This window comes from Ambystoma mexicanum, chromosome 3p (genome assembly GCF_040938575.1).
Source record: "Ambystoma mexicanum isolate Mex_15411 chromosome 3p, UKY_AmexF1_1, whole genome shotgun sequence".
Lineage (NCBI taxonomy): Eukaryota > Metazoa > Chordata > Amphibia > Caudata > Ambystomatidae > Ambystoma > Ambystoma mexicanum.
Window position 1 is genome coordinate 1,073,218,063 of NC_090925.1, and position 21,434 is coordinate 1,073,239,496.

Below are 21,434 nucleotides of genomic sequence, written 5' to 3' on the forward strand. Positions count from 1 at the left end.
TGATGGTTCTGGAGGAGCAGCGGAGCACCTGTTTGGACGACACTTTCATAGATCGGACTTGTCTAGAAACCTTGTCAGGTGTTGTCAGAGAGAAAGAGGAAAAAGGAGGAGGAGAGGTAGAGATGGCCAAAAGGGGCCAAGAGAGGAAGAGGACATAGAGGACAGAATGTCCTGAGATTTAGCAGAGAAATGAGAGGCCAAAGCTGTACAGAGGGCTTGGGAGGGAACAGGAGAGGTATAGACCACAAAAGGATTGACCACTTCCTTGCAGATTTTAAAGAGTTTGGCCGTGTTGTTCGAGGCCGCGGAGACACGTGCTTTAATGTGTGCTCTCTTCTTGATGAGTGTTATTGCTTTAACTGGCATATTGCTGCAACCAGTCTAGGTATGTCTAAATGTGGCCTGGCATGCTTTACTATAATGTTATTACGTGTTTACACTGGTCTACATTGTGCAGCCAGTTGGACATGTTTTCATTGTGGCATGGCATTCTTAATAGCAAAGCATTAATGTTCCTGTGCACTGTTGGTGACTTGCATGTATTGGATTATGTTACCCTACAAAACAATTGCAAACACTCTGGCTTTATAGCCAATTTATCTCAGAAAGTGTGCTGTATATTGCATTAAAACACATATTTATATCTTTTTCCTAGTGCAGTGTGCGGCATACCCCTTCAGCAGCACGGTCATGCGTATTGCGCAAGCGTGACAATCTAGGCCGGTCCAGAGTGTGGCGCGACCCGTGATTTGTTGCCGAGTTGGGGGGCCCCCTCAGCATGGCTCGCAGGGGGGCCCCCACATTTTGTGTTACGCCACTGAATGCTAGAACACCTACTGAAGAAACCACAACATATTCAAAACAGAGCGGCCAGACTCCTGCTCAAACCATCATGAAGAGACCACATTTCCTGAGCACTAAAAATGTTACTCTGGTTTCCAATCAAACAACAAATCACATTAAAAACAATGTGCATAACACACAGAGCAATCCACGGCCGTGGACCAGAATTCGTACAAAAAGAAAATAACAATTTACCAACTGACAAGAACACTCAGATCAAGCAACAACATCCGCCTAGAACCAAAACCATACACAAAGAAAAAGCTAGGGGATCCTCCTTTTCACAACTTGCAGCAAAAACTTGGAACACCCTCCCGAAAGCCATACGAAATACAAAGGACCATCTAAAATTCAGGAAACTACTCAAAATCTGGCTCTTCACCACAGAACCAGGGCAATCAACTGAAAACAAAACTCACCAGAACTTGCAATCCGAACCCAAACCCCTTCGCTAGGCAAAGCCCAAGGCACAGGGACTCTTGCTGGAGATGAAGGAGCATTAATCACTAACTAACACCCGTCAGGATAGGGAGCACTTTTATGACCAAAGAGCAACCCATAACCTTAGCAATCTCAACCTTGGGTGGGGAGGCCCTGACCTCCTTTCCCACCCACAGATCACTAGACAGCCACAGGGATAGGCCACAACCTTGCGCAGAACCAGGCGAATGAACCGCAGAGGAACGCTCCAGCAAGAAAGCAAGGCCAAAAGACACCCAACACAGACACCTGAAAGAACAAGATAACCCACTAACCCATCTGCTGAAACCTCAACTCTCTGCACACGCCTCTCAAACCCTAAAAATACACAACTACTCTCTTGCGCTGCAAACCGCAAGCACTTCACCACACTGCAACAACAAAACAAACCACACATAGTCGGGTACAACAGTACATGGGAGCCCACAGATATGTAAACCACACCCATGCTCAGCGAAAGGTACTAACCCAACTGAAGCTGCCAACAGAACATCACAAATCACCCTCTACATTTATCCTGCTACACCTTACTAACCGATCATACCCTCTTCATTTTTAGATTCGCCAGAGTGCCAGCGGGCTAATCCGGTGGTGATACTGCACGGTATAAATAGCCTTTAACATAAAATATATCAGAAAGGGTAAATCAAACTGATCATAATTAAGATAAGCACACACAAGCTGTACATCGACCCAGAGGGAGTGGTTTGTGTGTGTTGAGGTGGGGAGAGTGCCCCATGCCCCCACTAACCCAGGATCACAGAAAACATATTTCATTTTTGAGGTTGGGGCTGACAATTCAGCAGAATGATATTAAAAAAAGGAATATCCAGGAAATTAAATTAGGATGTAAACATCAAAAAGCAAGGAATGTGTATAAAAAAACATTTGAATTAGCATACCTTACACAAGGGAACAGTGTGATTGCCCCTATGGGGCCTCAAATGGGAATGGGGAATGGCTTTTTCAATGGGGACTTACCGGTCCCGCAAAGGTCGGACTACACCGGTAAGTCCTCATTGAACCATACCGGTAACTGACCCGTTATTGGAGGCAGTCATGGCGCAAATAGTGCCATGACTACCTCCAATCTCGGAATGAGGCCCTAAATCTCTGTAACATAACACATGCGCGTATCATCTCAAACACACTCGCTGAGGGGCATGATTGCTTGTTTTGCTTTTGAAGCAAATATTCCTATATTGGCAGTGGTCGAAGTGTGCAAAAATAAGCAGTGGAACTATGTTCCCTGCTGGCCTGCCCTCCACAAGCCCCATAGCCAAACCCCCATCCCACACCCAATACAAACACCCAAACCAATGTGCCTGCTGTTTAAGGGAATGGTCAGTGCTGAGTACATTAAGTGCAAGTTTCAAGTTCTTCCAACACTTTTATTTTAAAACGAAACCATTCCGGTACAGTTTCTTTTTAAAATAAAAGTATAGAAATGGTAAAATGTAATAAAATAAAGTAGATGAGCACCGCATCCATCCGCTCCCACCCACTTCGACCTCTGCATTTTGGGCCTTTTCATGTATCAGCAATGCTGGCCAATGGGCCGGCTCTTGCCGGGTCCGAGATCCAGCATCAGACTCCTGGCCGGAGGGACCCGGCCTGCCTCAGCCCCGACCAGGCTTTTATCGAGGCCCCTAGCTTTGCCGAGGGTAGTGGGGGCTTGGTAACATCATCTAATGTGTCCTCCTTCCCCCAGATGTCACGTGTGCATTTCCTGGTTCAGTTTCCTCAGCCCGTTTTCTTTCTTCTGTCCTGAAAAGCACACCACAGGAATCAAAGGGCCATGAATATCAGTGGGGCTGGGGCCATCAATTTTGAAAGCAGGCATTCTTCATGCAGGGCCCACTATTGTTTTCCAAATGTGCATTTTACACTTTCTTAGAAAACAAAGTCATTTCGAAACTCAGAAATGCTGCTTGCATTTACTAGTTGACTAGTTTTTTTTTTGGTCAGACTACCCCACCAGTACTCTGTAATTTGTGTGCCCCTTGCTTTGTGTTTTATCACGTGTCATATTTATAAATAAAACTTGTTAATCACAAATAAATGCTTCTGTTGTGCTGACAGTTATTAGGAAATTACACTGTGGGTTCATGGGTGCCACCTTTTGATTTTCACTACAGGGGCAGACATACCCCCACCTCCGCCCTAAATATAAGCAACCGATACCATCCCCAGTCAAACCCATTAACCAGCCCAACCCATCCCTAGGGCCAAACACATTTTATAATTTTATAGCACTTGTTTTTTTTATTATAAGGAATTGCAAAAAGTCACACGATTAACAAGTTTTGAATATATAACATTGCAGCAACGGTCTGCCAACCTGCTGAGCTACCCTGGTGGTCTTCTACTGTAGAGTGGGTCTATGGATCCCTTAATATACTAAAAATCACTGCATTACCAAAAGTATTTTGGGTGCACCACTGCCACAGAAGTGATTTAAAGTGGAATTGAGGTACAGTGTGGTACTTGGAAAGAAGCAGCATGAAAGAAAATGCATCATTTTTAAACTATATTTTGAACATTTCCTTTGAGCGGAGTCCAACTGCTTGCTTTGCCTCCTCAGAACTCCACCCCCTCAAAACTCCACCCGCACCCCGGCCCTTGTGGGATCCCCCATTAGATTTTTTCCATTTCCACCACTGTGTATCAGACGATGAGTTTGAGCAGATGTCTGCAAATAAAAAATAGTTTGGTTCTATTCAGGACACGTCAAGTTTACATGCAAGGCGGTGAATAAACTGTGTTGTTAATTAACCTGAAGGACCTCATGCTGGCTACTAAAGAGTTGTGTTTCCCCCAGAGTCATCATTCCCTAGCGTAATCCTAAATTAATTGTTATGCTTGCTCATTTTTTTCAGGTACCCTACTGAGTATTGCTGTCACTTGCTTTTGTGTCCAAAACCAATCCTCCAAGTGTGTTATATGGCTGGCTCTGTGGGTTAATGCGCCTCTTTCGATCGCATATCTATGTGTAACATGCAGGTCGTACGTTGCAGATGTAGTGGCATGAGCCAGTATACTTTCTTTCAGTGATATCTTGAATTTTATTGAGTTGGCTCAAAGAAACAACATTTGCAGTTGTTTGACACTGAGGTTTTATCATATAATTTAGAGAAGATTTTCTGAGGACAGGAGATACAAGATTTAATGATTGAACAATTTAAACTATATATCCGCCCTATGGTTAAGGTAAAACCTGATTCCAAATACGTTTCTATTGCTAATTACTTTTGACTCACTGGAAAGATTTTGGTGACATTTTCAGAATCAACCCTGTGCCAGGCCCCTCCAAATGTTAAATTCAGGGAAACATCTGTTAAAAGGTAGAAACGTTATTAAAACACTTTGTTTTCACCCTAGTTCCTTTAATTTTCCCAAAAAATAAATGAGCTTCCTTTGAATACTAGTTGCACAAAAACCTCTGGGTAGAATTGCTCCACAAAAGAAGAACGTTGGGCACAAAACATTGCACATTTCTTTTTGTTGGCTTGGTGTAAATTTGTCTAGTAGTTTTAAAAATATTCAACAGAGAAGGGGGGGCTGCTCTAGAAAAACCTATAAGTATCACCTATTGTGCTATGAGGCAGAGCAGATTTTGAAGTTGGCGGAGGAAAGAGGACAGCATGTACAGTGGGTAACTTTTGGGTGGGTTGGACCTCTCATTTGGGGAGAATGTTTTAGATTATTTGAAGAATGCCATGGGATTCCCGCTAAATTACCACAATAATGTGGCCAGACAAGCTCGGAAATGAAAATGCTTCACGCGAACCAGAGAGTAAAAGGGAGTAATGTGAGTGGCTTAGGGAGGAAATGCATATGGAAGGACATTGGGGGGACCAAAATATAGAGGGGATGGACATATGGTGCTAGTAGGGACTGTATATACTTTTTTTAAATTTTCAAGCATTTTTCAATTATGACTGAAATTAGAAAGCATTGCGTAACTGCCAGAATCGGAATACTCTGAATTACAGCTGCAATGATTCCCATGGGAATTACCAATGGCATCAAAGGAGATATTCATTGTTAGTATTACAAACTCAACACTGCCTTCATCGGACACCTCAGTGACCTGGTCACCAGCATGTCCCTCACACATGCCAACAACATCTTCCTGGGCGACTTCAACCTCCAAGGCCACCAAACTGAAGAAGGAAGCTCTCCTTGGCCTTCTCTACACCCTCAGCCTCACACAGCACTAGAAAGAACCAATGCACGAGAAAGGTAACATCCACAAACTAATCATGACTGCACTGCCTTCCCTCCACTACAGATCTCATCTCCCGCCTGACTGGTCTGACCACCTGGCCGTGCCTTCCAACATCTTTCACACCACCCCAGTCAAGCACTCCCAGCACAAAACCATCAGATAAACCTTCAGGCACTTCAATCAAGAACTTTCCGGTGGAAGCCCAAAGAAGACCTCACCAACCTACACCTCACATAGACTAAACACCCCCAATTGAACTGTGACTCTCTACTGGAAGCACTCAACACCACCTTCTCAGCCTCCAATGACTGACATGAACCTCTGAAACAATGGACCTGCAAACCGAAGCCGTCAGCACCTTGGTACACACAAGAGCTCCATCTCAGCAAAATAGTCATCAGAAAACCTGGCACCGTTCCAAAACTGCATCTGACCTGGCGCTCCTCAATGAACTCTGAGCAAACTACTGACAATTAATCAATACAACAAAGGTCTCCTACAATCAGAACGCCATAGCAGTAGCTGACAAAAAAAACAGAGCCTCTTCAAAGTGGTCGAGCAATGCATCAACCGCCTACCTGACAAATCCATACCACACTCCATCAAAAAATACACTACCATCAACACCTTCTTCATTGACAAAATAAGCAAGATTCACCAGCACATAGACACCAACTCTGCATCCACAGTCCCACTTTATGTCCCTCCTGGTGACATCTCCACACGCTTGTCAACCTTCAAGACACTTTCTACAAAGGACCTGGTAGAAGCCCATGCCACCCTCAACACCACATACAGACGACATCCTCGCAGCATCCGACTTCAAGACCCTCCCATCAGAAGCTCTGATTACCTACCTGGAGATCATCAACAGTGCCCTATCTCAAGGCACCCTCCCATCAACCCTAAAGACAGGACAAATCCTCCCTCTACTAAAGAAACCCATTCTGGATACTGACAACGTAGGTGACTATCATCCCATCACCCCTCTTCCATTCCTAGGAAAGATCATCAAGAAAGCGGTAGCCGCACAACTGCAGCAGCACATCAACTCCAACAATCTCCTCCAAACATACAATTCCGGATTCAGACCCAGATGCAGCATCGAGACGGCAATCATATATGTGGTTGATGATGCCCTCAAAATCCTTGACGAAAGCCACACCTGCCTCCTGGTTCTACTCGGCCACTCCGCTGCTTTCAAAACACAGTAGGCCAGCAGGCGCTCATGGACACCCTATATCGGTGCATGGGAATCATCGACCTTGTCCTACGCTGGTTCAAGTCCCACCTCACCAACCTCTAGCTGTTTGTTCACATGGACTCCTCTAGATCGCCAATGCTACCCATCACCTGTGGAGTACCGCAGTGTTTCATCCTCTCCCCAGTGATCAACAATCTCTACATGTATCTGCTGGGAGCCCTTCGAGCAACACACAACATCCACATACACCAATACGCTGATGAGACACAACTATACCTCAAGATAGACTCCACCAAGGAAATCCACAGGCTCAAAACCTTGGATGTCCAGTGTATATTTGAAGCTTAACTCCTCAAAGACCTACTCCTCAACAACACCACAGAACACCCAGGCATACAGACCTGGCTATCAACCATGAACCCAAAGTACTTCATCCGGAGCTCACTTCCTGCGCCAAATCCCTTGGGTTCCACATTGACCAACACCACTCCTTCAAGGCACTCATAGCTAAGAAAACTCAGAAAACTTGGTTTTAGCTCTCCCTCCTGTGGAAAGTCAAGCCCTTCCTCCCTGCTGATAGCTTTAGGTCCACCATTTAAGCACTGGTCCTATCCCACTCGGATGAGGGCAATGTCCACCTCAAAGGCCTCCCGTTGCCCTCCCTTATGCCCCTGGGAAGTGTCCTACACACAGTTACATGGCTCATCAAGCGTCTACTCAGATACAACCACATCACCTCAGCTCTCATCGACCTTCACTGGCTCCCACTGCACGCACAAATCACCTTCAAGTTGTCTTGCTGCATTATCTATAAGGCAGTCACCCTCAAGTCGCCAAGCTACCTCATGGGGAAACTCAGCATCTCCAGCAGATAGCGCACCACCTTAAGAAAGGACATGTGCAGACTTGAAATACACCACTGCAAAAAGGAAAAGGCCAGAAAACAAGCCTTCTCTGCCTACACCCCATGACTATGGAACCTCCTCCCCATCAGCATCAGACTCGCCCCACGCTCCTACATTTCAGAAAAGAACTCAAGACCCACCTCTTCAACGAGTCTCTCCTCCTCAACACCTCATCCCCGAACAACCTGACTCACTAAACGGCATCCGCACCACTCCTCCACACCACCCAGTACAGCTGTACCCCTCCAATGTGCCCCTCTGTATCCTATGCTGCGCTGTCTATATGTTCTGTTGTTACCTCTGAAAAGAGCTCTGTTATGCATCTGTACTGTTGTATACCTCTGTAAAGCACTCTAATGTGTTTGTGTATTGTTGTATAGCTCTGTAAAGCATGCTGTTGCTTCTCAATGCTACGTCTGTGCTCAATAAATACAATAATAATAATAATAATAATAATAATAATAATAATAATAATAATAATAATAATAATAATAATAATAATAATAATAATAATAAAATTATCATGGAATAAAAAGAAGGGTGGCAAATAGGGTAATAGCAAATATCCTATAGCCCAATTGGGCTTGGTCATAGTATTTTAAACCTGACCAAACGTGGGATATGTTCTACTAGACAGAGGGATAGGTATCTGTTTTAAACTCTGGGCAACGTTGTTAGCAGATACTGGTAATAGCCAAATGCTAGTTTGCCCTGAAGCAGCTGGCCATGGACATGGGCCATGGCTGGTGGGATCTTGCTAGGTACTAGGGTGGGGGTATGGGTCTCAGCCAGTAATATAGTGACTTTCTCTCTTTTAAAGTAATTTTGCTACATTGTCAGTGGCCACGCCAAAAGCCATGTCTAATGTGACCCAAATAAAATATAGAATAACAAAACCTTTGAAATACACTAAAAAAATGTAGTTAAGTGAAAGTTAGGGTGACTCGGAATGTGTGGGCAATGATGACCATCTTAACTTGAAGCCCACCTCTATCCCATTGAAAGGTGCAGATGAATGCTATCACAGAAGGGATTCACAATGAGACACAAAATTACATCATGCAGGAAATCTATGAGAGGACACTAAGTTAAAATGCTCATCATTTCTCACATCTGCTGAATTTCAAAGGTTTTGTTGTGTTAAATCAACTAACTAAAGTTTTTTTTTCAGTGAATAGGAAAGCCTGTGAGAGATTTGACTTGAAGCTGAAGTTTGTTTGTTTGTTTGTTTTACTCATTTCTATAGCGCACCGCACCTGGGGGTATCTGGGCGCATTGAAGCAAGTTACAAGTGTTACAAAAGAGGCATGATCACAGTTTACAGTGAAGTACATTGAAACAGTGAGTAGAGCAGTAGGATACAGGCAAAAGGTCATAGAAACATCATTATAGAAATAGTATGCAGTTAGTGACCTTAGGGGTGGTGAGATCATAATCTCTACGTTAATCCTTCTCAGTTAGCCATGTAATGGATTTTCTCCTGAAGTTAGAGAACGATTGGGTCATCGTAAGTTAAATGTAGAGTCTAGATAAAAACCTAAGGTGTTTACCTCTTTAGCCACTAGGATGTTGTTCCCATCGATATTATAGGAGACATGATCTATGTTAAGTTTATTCAGGTTAGCTGAGGAGCCTAGAATCAGGAGTTTGATATTGTTCACTAGCAGTACATCAGTATCATAATTCCCTGTTAAAGGGAGGAGGATCTGGGTGTCATCTTCATAGTTAATGTAGGTATTTGTATTTGTATTTATTGTTTTATATAGTGCCTTAATCCAAGGCACTTTAAAGTTAACAACAAGAACACATTAAACATGGAACAGTAGACACCCAGGTGACACCCAGATGATCCAGATCATTGAATAAAGGCTTTGTGAAAATATTGTACGTGGTGACACGCAGGAGCCTTGAGGGACTCTGAATGTAATGGAAATTGGGTCAGCTGCTGCCGACAGTGAGAAGACTCTCATAGTCCTGTTATTTAGAAAGGATTGGATCCATGTAATTGCATTCTGAGAGAAGGGAGCTGCTGTGGCGAGGTGATTGCATAGTATTCTGTATTCTGAAGTACTGATATATTATTTGTAAAAGAAACGTGGTCCTGTGGATTGTGGCATTTGAACAGTATTCCTATCCAATAGAAGACAATGCTGTGTGCGTCCAAATATATACGTTGTGCAGCAGAATGGCACAGAAATGGCTGGATCACACACAAAATCACTGAACAAATAACCAGTGGACTAAAAAGTATTCAAGCCCATGTTTTACAACGTATTGGGACAATCCTGCAGGCTCGAGAGGAACATAACTAAAAGTGACACGTTTCGCAGCGACCCCGGTGCTTGGTCACATATATATATATATATATATATATATATATATATATATATATATATATATATATATATATATTACATGGACGCGGTTAAGTTGGTGTTTCCATAGGAATATATATATATATATGATTCTTTTTGCATGGCCAAAAGTCCCTCAAAGTAAACTATACCTTTTATAGGACAGATCAAACTATTACTTAAAAGTTAAATACAGTAAACAGCAGATGATCTAGAATTAACCAAATCATCCAATAGACAGCAGTCACATATTTCTTTTAAATGTGTATTTTTCTGTGGCTTCGAAAAAGGTCTAAATCACAAATTGAAAGAAGACTTGCCCTAAAAAGGAATGCATTGACGTTTAGTGCCTTTTTATTGTGTGTTCACTAGAGTATAAGAAGCTAAAGAATTACCTGCTATAAAACCCTTCATGCTTAACAAAAATAGCATTGTTTGCTAGTCAGGTTGCTTAAACAATAGTGCAGGCCTCAAGAGGAAGCCAGTGCAGCACAGCTAGCAAATGGATAATATGATCAAAGCGGTGGGCCACGACAATATGTCACACCACCCACAAGGATTTTGGGGGCTATGTCAAAGTAGAGGAATATGGTTCCTGGTCATGCGGACGATAGAAGCCAGCACATCAGTTGGAACCTGGGGTTGGCTGTCAAATGAAGACAAATATGTGAATCCACCTTGTTCTGCACGCACTTCCTCTTGGGAGATGGCCACACCTCCACATGGGTGACTCTCTCTGGTCCAATACTAGACCATGGTTACAACTGGAGGCCGTGTTCCATACCACTGATGGCCTGTCACAGGACTCGACATGAGACAACCACACTAACTCAAACTTGCAGGTGTCTCCATGTTTCAGCTCACGGATTAGTCCCTGTTTCACTGCAGAGACAGTTCCCCATTCCACTTCCTGGACTGCATCTCACAACCCTTAGAATGTTCCCTCTCCCCAGACATGGTGATCAAACACTATCTGCAGAAACCTGTTTCATTATTTATACTATAGACAGATGTTGGTACTGGGAGTCTCACCTCCACCACTAATCATTAAAGTTCTAACACAGAGAAATTTCTAAATAAACACCCCAAGTATGCTATTTAACTCTGATCATAGGTGTGGAGGCATAGCTATCAACTCGCCCGCTTTTGGCGGGTGTCAACTGCCAAAAGCATCCACACACCTGCCCACTCCCGCCAGTTCCTTTGTTTCACCTGCGTCCCCCACCTTGCAAGAGTGTGTGATGTAGTGATGTGTAAAGCACTAGGATGTGAACGGTTGCGCGCCTTCATTGTCAAAATATGTGACTTTCCACCTACCTGGATATTTCATGTATTTTCACAGCATTTTTATGGGGAGCCGATCCCGCAACACAGCAAAATAATTATGAAATGTCCTCTGAGCAAAGGACTGCTCTGTTTTGGGGGGCGGCAAGTATATACCAATCTGAAGCTCAGATATGTATGTTTCATGCAGTTTGGAGGCAGTAAACCTCACACACTGTGCTCAACCCCTCCCCCTGATCCAATCCATTGATAAACTGAACTGCATACCTGCATAGTATTCCCTTCTGAAGATGTTTAGGCTTTAAACCATGCATACCTATCGACATAAAAACGTTTGGCAGGTGTCTCCCGCCATGGATTAAGGTCACTTACGGCGAGTCTTTTAACCGTCCATAGACTTCAATGGGATATCACCCACCCAGGTGATTCAAAAGGTTGGGAGGTATGTGGAGGTCCTTTTGTTTTAGTGCAAACTGTCACTATGCCGTTTAATCTTTTTTGAAATGGCTAAAATACAAAAAGACTTCTGTCTTTATTTGTATACTTCTGATGATCAAATAAAAGCCTGTACCTAAGTTAGCCAGGCAGTGAGGCCTAACATGGAATTAATGAGATGAGTTGAGAGCTCAGTGTAAATTAATGAATTCTTCCAGATGATGCTGTAAACTGCCAACGGTTATTTTAATCCATGTGCTCCGAGCAATGCACCTTTTTCCAACAAAGAGCTATTGTATCCCCTACCCAACGCATCTGCCCTGCCACCCTCCCAATGAAATGTCTCAATGCCCTCATTCTGCTCTTGGAAGCACAGGGATTTAACACACTGTTTTGTGTACTGTTTCCCCAATTCCATGCATCATGGTTAAAAGCTTTGATGTGAAGTTTCATCATACAAACCTCTTAATGGTTTGTGCTATTTTTTTTATCCATTCTTAGCTTTATCTTTTCCCCAATAAATATATATTTGTATTGGGGCAGGTAGTAAAAGTGATTGACACTGGTGGGGCTTTAGTCGTAGAAGGGGTCCCTTTGTTTTATGATGTCAATGGGGATTGGATTGAAACCTTGTGGTAGCAAGATTTCCTGAATAGTCTTATCATGTTTATCAAACCACATTTCTGTTATTTCTGTTATCATAATCACATCTAATGTTGAAGGCATTTTTCTTGCTGAAAGTGTAAACAATTTCACATGTATGGGTCTTTTAGTCTTGTACTTTGCTGAAGAGTTTGGTGTGTGTATCTAGTCCACTTCGTATTTTTATTGGGGGTAGGCGATATTATAAAGCAAGCCAGCATACAGATATGGTGAGATTTTATTAGTTGCGCTCATGAACTCTCTCACCTCGTACTCCAGGATTGTACTAATTTTCCATAAATCGGGCTGCTTTGTGTAATGTCATAAAAGGTCATAGTCATGGATATTGATCCTGTTACCACCTTAATGGCCTCAGAGCAAAGGGTTTATCAAGAGTACATATTGTGTCCACGCCTGGGGTAACTAGACTGGGGAGACTGGAATTTAATATGTGAAGAAGGAAGGAATACAAGGAGCACAGAGCATAGAGAGTGGGGAGTCGGGTAGACCAGGAAGTTGGTGAAAACCTTATCATAAGTCTTGATAGGTGGGATCTCTTGGCTGTTGAATTTGGGGTTAGGTGTTGGTGAGGAAAATAGAGTGAAAGTGTTTGTGTAGGTGAAGTTAGTGTGTTTTAGGAACATCTATCTCCTTCATTAAGGTATGTTAATCATGCATGATTGTGTGAGGGGCTTGATATATTCCCACGTGTATCCTTGAAGTATGAAAGATGTTTAGGATTTGGGCTTGTATATGTTGGTCCAGATGTGTGAATAATTTCAAAGGCAAGAGTTGACTGTGTTCATATACTGTCCTCCTGCGGACAGCTTTCCAATCTTTTCTCTCTCTTTTTCTTTCCCATTCTCTCTTTTCCCTCTCTCTCTAACATATATGTTGTGGGGTAAAATGTAGCCCATGAATGCCAGAAATAAAGAGGCCAGAGAGATTTGAAGGAAACTGGCTAATGTGGAGTCCCATTGAAGTCTAAAGCCAGCACATAAATGGTGATGTCAGACATGAGGCCTATGGAACTAAAAACAGGCCTAATTCTCAAATGAAGTAAAGTGTTCTTGGAAGTTCAAAAGTACAAAGATATGTCCAATGCATTTCAGCAAGGAAAATGAAAGACATGTGGCTGAAAGGAGGGTTGCATACACTGTGAAAAGCCACAATTTGAAATGGAATTTGAAGAAATGGCAGCATGTGGCATCAAAGTTACATAATACCAGATTGTAATCCAGAAATCTCCAGTGTAACCAGGCTTATTTCATTTATAAGAAATAAAAGAACTTCCTTTTCCTCATCCCAAATGACAGTATGCAAAGAGAAGTGCCCACTTGGTTTCAAGGTGAACATGGTTTTCTCATATAATTGGCCTATGTATGGACTATCCAGAAGTGATACTCATGTCTATTGCAACTATGAGATTAAAGAAATACATTAGACATGGACAGAAGGCCTGGATGCCTTATGAAATGCTTAATATAAAATGCAAAAATGCATTTTGTGTGAGTTAAAAGGCATTTCTTGCAGAAATAGACATGCATTTGGGCATTTCTACTGAACTGAAACTTTAACCTCAAAGACCTTTCCTCTGCTTGTCCTGGAGAGGGAGGTTTGGTTGTCAACAATCAATCAGGTTCATTGCTTAAGATACAAAGAAATACACTGCCGGAGGTAAAAACCATGGTAGAAATAGATAAAGCCCTGCCTGGTTTTTTTTTCAGCAGATGTGACCTTGAGATCACAACTTCCATAAAATGTGCTTTAAGTTATAGCCATGACTTTGGGAGGCCTACGAGGAATAGGCTTAGATAAACATGACCCAACATCTGTCTGGTCACATGTTTGAGGATAAATTAAAATTAAACTTAAAAAATGGTGGGGTCTAGGAGAGTGAGCGAGGCCTGTGAGGCAGGGGTTTAATTAATAGAAAAATACATTTTATTGCATAAAAATGGCAGCATATATGCCACAACACTCATTCCAGACTTTTATTAAAGGTGACATGAATACTCTTTGAGCCATGCCAAACATAACAGAAGTTATTAAGAAAAAAATGATTTGCGCCTTCCCAAGATTCTGAGAAATTTGAACATTGGTGTGAGGGTGAAGGACAAAATCAATGTCTGCATGATAAAGTGTCATATTTTTCACTGATGCGGCTCCTGAGTAAACAAAGAAAAACTGTATCTCTGCATAGGAAGAGCGTGCTGACTTCAGGTTAGTATCATCTGGTTGGCCTTAAAGTGTAGATCTTAAAAATATATCCATGCATGTAAAGATTTGAAAAATCAGGGTACTTGCCATGGTGATAGATTTTCAGAGTTTAAACATGCAAAACCCACATGTCAGTTTGGGATGACAAAGCTTTCTCCTCCCTTGGCTTTCCTAACCACAGCCCTCAACTCCTGGTCCTATTAGAACACAGGTGAGCGGAGAGAAAGAACCAATCCCTTTGGCGGGAATCATGGCAGGTTTGTGATGTCATTTACCCTATAAGACCAGTTTGCATCAGAACTGGGCTTTTTCACTTTATTCCGGGAGGTAACCTGCTGCTGAACTCTTGCCAGAAACGTCCAAGCAGAGAGGCCCCAAATCTTGCATTGGAGATAGGGACAAGAAGACATACAAGCTGACTGGCACCCCTTGGAGGATCCAGAGGGGACTATCCTTGACTGACACCCTTGCTGTCCCTGAGGTGACCTGCTTTTCCATAATGCTCAATACAAGGCCTCGCCTGTAAGTAAAACTATCCCAAAGCCATACCCTGTGTAGGCCCTGTATTTTTCTCAAGTATTTGTATTTTGTATTTGTATTTTATATTATTTATAAAGCGCCTTACGCCAAAGCGCTGAACATCAGAACAACATGATACATATTGGACTCCATGAGAATGGGGACTTACAAGATCTGCCACCTGACTTCCCGCTCTGCCGGGACTTGTAATGCCCAGTGGCAACCGGAAGCCAGGCGGAGGATCCGGTGTTAAGGGGTCGGCGGCACCCGCCGGTCACAACGGTGGGTTACTGCCAACCTCATAATGAAGCCCAATATCTTTACCGATAAGGCAAATGTTGAGATCAGCAAAACAAAAATCGAAATGCTGGCCCACTATTGTGAAGAAATCGTTTGCCACATAGAAGTGTGTGAGTAGCTAGAGGATGAAGGCGTCTTCTTATTCCCTGGGGTCTTTACGGATGTTTTTCCAGTGCTACTCAGGGAGAAAACATCTTTTAATTTGTCTCTTTCCTTTTATGGTTTATTTATCTGTTTCTCTATTCCCTCGTTTTTTGTTGTTTTGCTTTATCATACGCTTTTCTTTTCACAGTGGACGCTGATACATAGAGAATATGTTTACATTGTCTATGGCTATTAGGAGAACATATTTGTTAGGGGTGTTGGTACAGTAACCTCTGTTGTTAGAACTGATGCTCGTTTAATGAATAGGCCAGAACAGATTTCAATGGTTTGCAACAATATTGCTGACATTAATCTATGAAGCCTGGGTTCTGGGAGGAATCACATGGTCTGAACCCTTAGACAGTGCACTACTATGAATGAGAATGTGCATCCCAAAAAGTTACTGGCAACGGCAGAAGAAGGCTGGCGATCCCAGGTTACCCCCAGTGCTGTATGTTTCCAGAAGGATCAGAGTAGAATAATCAGCATGGCAAGTAGATCTGCGTCAATGACAGACTATTACAAAGATAGAAAAAGGAGTTATAGACAATATGCCTCCAAAGCAGAGCAAGGCGTCTTCCCAGGGATAGTCATGGCTGTCCTTTGTCTGCCTTATCGTAGGATTCAATTTTCTTCTAGTCATTGATTGATGACCTATATAAGTTAAGGCCATAGGAGTGGGAGAAGTGTTCTGCTGGACATTAGGCAGGGACATGTTGTCCGTTTTTGTTCTAATTTACTACATTGCAATGTGTGTGTCTATCCTTTGCTACTCATGTGAGCTTTTATCTCCAGGTTTGGGCTTAAAAGGGTTCTGGCACCCTTCACCCCCCTTCTGTCCAAGGACTCGGTCAATTACTTGATCTTAAGCTTAAAGGGTTTCCTCACCTATTTCTCCATTCTTCTTTAGATCTTCTCCTCACTTGATCCTATGTTTCAGATTTAAGGGGTTCCTGCAGCTTCCTTCTCTGGTCTTCATGGGGACTCATCGCTGTTGGTCTACGTCTCATGTTTAAGGGTTTAATGCACCCTCCTTCTCTAATATTCTCAGAGTCTGTTCTGCTAGTTTCGCAGTCATATATTTAAAGGGATACCACAACCTTCTGCTATGGTCTTCCCAGAGTCTCCCTTTCCTTTGCTCTTCAGCTTATCACCTGAGGCAACAGAGTTCGTCTGCCTTCAGTTTTCTCAGAATAGCACTTTCCTCTAACTAAGGGCTCTGGCTCCTACCCCTTCTCACCTCCTACTCTGGTCCTTATTATTTTCAAAATCCCACCACATTTCTCCATCCACCATGGGCTTCACCACTCCAGAACAGGGTCTCATCCCTCCTCCATGCATTGTTCCATGTGTGCCATCTAATGCCTTCCTAATCTTGCATGCTATGCCCTTGCTTGCTTCTTGCACTTAGGTCACCTCCTTCTGCTGCAACTCAACCTCTTCCTCATGTGATAACCAACCTTCTTCTTCAGTATGAACCCAATCTACTTGAGGTCCTCTTGTCTTAACCCAACCAATGTCAGATAGTTTATGTTCCCCTCTCGACTCCAACCTCCTTCACCATACTCCCTCTTTGCTCTCCAGCTTCCTTCTCACCACTGTTCTACCAATCTCTTGTCTTTCATTCCAAAATGTTCCAAACTCCCACCACCAGCTCCTACTCTAAACACACACCCTGTCTAACTTGGACTCCAAGCTTCCATACCTTTCCCACCCCTCATAGGGTGTTGGGATTAATTTCAAGGTCTGCACCTGTGGATGTGAATGAGTGAGGGGCTGTGATTGACTGTGTCTAATTGTTCAATCAATACATCTAGAACAATACAATAACAAATACAATACATCTACAACAGAAGAACTGTTAGATAACCTCCAGTCAGGATTTTGCCCAAAGCACGGTACAGAGTCAGCCCTCTTAGCCGTACATGATGATTTGCTTATAGCTGCGGATGAGGGAAGATCAACAGTATTGTTGATGTTGGACCTGTCCGCGGCCTTTGATACTGTGAATCACCAGAAAATTGCTCAACGAATTTGGGAAGTGGGAAAAGCATCTAAAGAAGTGGTGAAATGGTTTGAATAATTTCCTAAAGATAGATCACAAAGGGTTACATTAGATGGTTACACCTCCAAGATGGTAGAGCTGGAATGTGGGTTTCCCCAGGGCTCCTCCCTATCCCCTCTCATTTTTAATTTGTATTTTCGTCCGGTTTTTAGAATATTTAAACAATATGGTCTGCTGTTTCATTCATTTACAGATGATACGCAGATATACATAGAACTTCAGGATAGCCAAGATGCCTTTGAACGAATAAATCAATGCATGGAAGAACTCAAGGAGTGGATGACTAACAACCAGCTGCAGTTAAATGAAGCAAAAACAGAAATTATACTGTTTGATCCAAAGAGTAAAAGGTCACAGCAAAGGCATGGCCCACCACCTCCGATTCTAGGTGAACAGTTGCAGTATGCCAAAAAAGTTAAAAATCTAGGCTGCTGGTGGCAGGAGAATCTGGGGAGCGAGAGTCTCATGGGAGCGAAAGTAAAAACAGTCTATTTTGCACTGCGCTCACTATGGAGTATTTTACCCTATATTCCAATGGAAGATAGGGCGGCTGTGGTGGGGGCAATGAGTAACCCCCACCTGGACTACTGCAATAATTTGCTAGCAGGAATCCCAAAAAAGCAAATGTACCGACTGCAGAGGGCACAGAATGCAGCAATTAGAGTAATTGGTAATCTTAGGAAAAGAGATCATGTTTCATCGCTACGAAGATCCATCCACTGGCTGAGGGTGGAGGATAGAGTTAAAATGAAGACGGCATGTCTAGTTTTTAAATGTTTGAAGGGACTAGCACCCGTATATTTGGCTGATAAGATTACACCATATCATCCCAAAAGAAATCTATGTTCAGAGGGTAAACTCCTCATCTGTAGTTTACGAACTAAGTTTTTTACTAGAGGAGACACGAGCTTTGGAGCCTTTGGCCCCAGAGTCTGGAATGGCCTGCCACTGAAAATTAGAATGTGAGAGACTCTTGACATCTTTAGGAAAAAACTAACAAAGTTCCTATTCAAATAAAGGAAGAAACTGACTGAACCAGAATTTCAATGTTGTTTGTTTATGTAGCTGTTCAATTCTAAATATAGTTGTCATCTGCGCCCGAATATGGTTTACTCCGTCTGGTGCGCGCTTAAAAAATGCATCAAAATCAAAATCAAATCAAAATCAAATCTATTGGGACATTTGGGCTAGATCTAGCTTGAAAGGTTTGAGTCACCATCTTGGATGTTTCTGCATACCTATGTATTTCCCTTGGCTCCTTCTTGCCTCGTCTGGATGTAAAATGGCCAGGGAGAGGGTTCTTGTGCTCCGTGGGTGTTTGCATGGAGTTGGGCAAAACAACAGCATTTTTTAATTTGGTGCCCGTTTCCTGCTTCTGCTGCTGGGAAAGAAATGCAGCATTAAGTGCTACAGTGTACGTGTGTGAGTGCCATAGGAAAATCATCTGTGTCACTGTTGTCCTTGCATACTTGCGATATGAGTGCATTTGAAAATTCTGATGCCCCTCGGATGTATGTGCAGAATCGATGGGTGAGTACTGTAAGAAAATCTATTGTGCCTTCTGATATTTGCCTGGGTTTGCTAATCAAGCCCCACAGAAAGATCTGCTTTGCCTCTAATGTCTGGTTGAGTTTGCTGTGTGAGGAGCGTCTGTTGTCTGCATAGACCCGCTAAGCGCCTCCTGGAAAAGGGTTGTGCACCTCTGATGTCTGAGTGCATGTTTAATACTGGCACCAAAGTAATTTAACTCCTTTGTTACATTGTGTTCTTTGCTTGTACAGTTCTGTTCCATTATAAGGACAGCGTTTATAAACTCCAATTTCCCAGAAATTCAAAGGTCCTTCAGTTTGGAAACGGGGAGTTTATGGCACTGGTCCCTTCAGAACAAATCAGAAACCTTGGTGTTGTCTCTCTTAAAGGGACAGTGACTTTAGGGGGTTTTGCAGGATGACTGCCCATCCTTCTTCGGGTACTAAGTGAGGGTCACTGTGGCATCCTCCCCATAATTATAATTGTTCTTTTATAACGTGCTTAATACCGGAGACCAGTTTCTAAGCAAGAGTCCGGGATTTGAACCTGTGTTGTTATGTGTTTTCTTGCTTCAAAGACAAACTTGTTTCCCCTGAGGTATCCTCTTGGCCATACCACCCTTGAGGCCATCATCTCAGTGCCCTTGGTCACCATACTATAGTAGTGGACTGGGAATCAAAAGGGGCCCTGGAAATAATTTTTGAAGTGGTCTCATATTACATATTTTCAGCAAGCCCAACCCTTTTCCTATGGTTAAAATGTGGAAATACCAAACAGAGGAGGCCAACGGTGCAGAGGCCTACCAGGAAATCTCCAGAGTTCCCTATAGACCAGTCCAGCCGTGCCATGCTAGATGTCCTTACAGTTACACAGGGGACTTTGTCACAGTGTCCTTACAGGACATTTAGATGCACACTTGAATCACACTTGTTGGCCATATATGGACTAAAACGGCCTAACGTGCATGCTCAGGAATTGTGGTAACATCATAGCTTTGAAATTGAGATGCATACTGCAGTGCAATTTACCCCAGCATGCGTTGGTCACAGATATCGTTCTGTTGCACTCCTTGGTCTTGGTTAGGCTCAGGGAGGTCCTCCTTAAGGAAAACTGACATTGAAGTAAAATATTGAAGTGGGAGAAGTCTCCACTGTAGGCTGAAGCAGATCATGACGCTACTGTGCCCGCATAGCAGGTTTATCCCAATTCGTTGTCAATGTTCAGATTAATCACAGTGCAGATCTCTTAATCAGGCACCAGTCACAGCTGCAGTGTGATATTTGTTGTTTCTTTTCTGAGACAAACGGAAATCACAACTGCTGCATATTATATGGATATTCATTTTCATTTTATAATGCTCACATTTATTGTAATTGATTTGTTTGGGGAATAGTCTATATTAATTGACGTCATGGATATTTATGTTTGCCAAAAAATAGTTGTTTACATTGAAAATAGATACAAGTGTCTTTTTCTTGTTTTTCTATTACTGACGTATGGTGTGCCTTACAATTCTGATCTGCTTTATATTTCTACTTTTTACATTTTTTTTAAATTGCTGCTTTCAAAACTGAATGTGAGAGCTGGCTGAGAAATAGCGGCCTTCAACACTTTATATGATTTACTTCCTTGCTCCAGGGTATGCTTATGCATCCATAATACCTGTGAGGTGAATTCTCACACTGTATAGTGTAAGGATGAAGAAGGACTCTGACACAAAGGGTGCATATTTGGGGCTATAGACTTTTATTAGTAAAATAAAGCAACAGAAAACCTATCTTTTCCTATTTTTAAGAGGGTTTCCCTGCCTCAACTAAAGATCTAAGGTGACTGTCAGGAGGTCTGTTAAAGTAAAAGTTTCCAAAGTACTGTGTCAAGAAAACCCTATTTCTGGCCCTTGCACTATTAGCTAATAAATAGAGGAGCACTGTGCTGATCCCACGAGAACTTCTCCTGGGATATGGTCAAAGTTCCACCCAATGTCTCCTTGATGGACCAGGAGAATGACTTCCTTCTCCTGGCGTTCAGTCTCAAAGAACCTGGCGGAATGACTCCTTTCCCCAGGTCACAAAGTTCCAAACCAAGTTCCAAATATTATGAGATTTCTTTACAACTTAAAATTTGAAAATACATTTTGTTCTAAATGACAGACACAGGCTTCATTGATCTACTGAATTCCTTTGTCAAACCATGAAGTTATGTGAATCCCCACATTTCACGCTCTGGAATTAGATTTTTTTTTAAATAAGTAACTAATCAAATCCAATAAATACATTAA